Source organism: Silene latifolia, chromosome Y, assembly GCF_048544455.1.
Source record: "Silene latifolia isolate original U9 population chromosome Y, ASM4854445v1, whole genome shotgun sequence".
In the NCBI taxonomy this organism is placed as follows: Eukaryota; Viridiplantae; Streptophyta; class Magnoliopsida; order Caryophyllales; family Caryophyllaceae; genus Silene; species Silene latifolia.
This window is the reverse complement of record NC_133538.1, coordinates 326,431,601-326,432,759: the sequence shown is the minus strand read 5'-3', so window position 1 is coordinate 326,432,759 and position 1,159 is coordinate 326,431,601. Positions and strand designations below refer to the sequence as shown.

At 36.7% G+C, this 1,159-nt stretch overlaps 1 long non-coding RNA gene across 1 annotated transcript; it reads right to left on the bottom strand.

Annotated features, from left to right (window-relative positions):
- Positions 1-274: 274 nt before the first annotated feature.
- LOC141633161 (uncharacterized) lies at positions 275-943 on the bottom strand. Its single transcript, XR_012537958.1, has 3 exons — positions 657-943; positions 450-515; positions 275-306 (listed from the first exon to the last, which is right to left on the bottom strand). It is a non-coding gene; the product is annotated as an uncharacterized LOC141633161 (long non-coding RNA).
- Between the last annotated feature and the right edge of the window lie 216 nt (positions 944-1,159).

Below are 1,159 nucleotides of genomic sequence, written 5' to 3'. Positions count from 1 at the left end.
ACCAAAAAAACATATGGCCGCAAGGTGTAGCAGTAAGGTGTTAGAAGATCACTTAGGCGAGTGCCCTTGTTCTTTTGACCTGAAAACAGAAAACATAGATACAGAGAGGTAAAACAGAATGAACTAATTAAAAGCAACTCAATCAAATAAGAACTTGGGCTATAAATTGAGACCAAATATTACCAATTTCAGGAACAATACAGACATTTACCTGAGGATATTTGGACATTTGGGTATCCTTTTCAGTTTTCACTGCAATAGAGCATAATGAATACGGGAAACAAAAAGCTCTACAGAGAGGAACTTCTTCGATCTCCAAACAAGAAACCACCATGAAAAATACAGGAAAATTCACTTCGGCACATCATATTAGTAGCACCTGATAAGTGGATTTACATTCTAGCTCAAAGAATTAATGAATTACTAGTAGGCGACAGGCATAGCATTACCTGAAAATAATTATGTGTTTAGGTTTACGGCCCTTGCTCGTCATAAAGAAGTCCTTTAGAAGCTCGCTGAAAAATAGAGAATTCTTTAAAAACACCGCAGTATAACCGAATATACCTGATTTGGGTATGATTAAGCTCCAACAAAAACAAAATGCAGTCTAGACAATGCGATGTACAGGCAATGATATCAATGCATTAACTAGTTACCTCATGCTACCATCGTCTTCTCCATTCTCCAATGGTTTGAACAATGAATCTATAATCTCAGTTCTTGGAGATTGAGTTCTTATAGAGACTCTATATCTTGAAATGAGTGGCCATGATAAAGAGCCAACAACCTGTTAATTTTAGAAAAGCAGAAAAAGAGGTGTGATCAGGACAGTCACTAGCTGCAATGATATTGTTTTGGGTAATTTTTGATAGTACACAAAGGTAGCCAAATTAAGGAAAGGTGAGTTTAGGATGATCATTGAGAGCGGGTCTCCAATTCGATGAACTTAACAGTGAAAATGAAGGAGCATAAGTACTCAACCAAAACAGTAAACAAACAATTGAAAGAATTATGATAACACATAAATTAGTATCCTCAAACAACCCAACAAGACCAAGCTTTGCCACAACTTAAATCCATCATCTCCTCCAGTCTCGGAAGCTGAGAGCTAAGACCAAGTAAATGGCAGTATAACTTAAGCCAACCAACAGAAAGAATT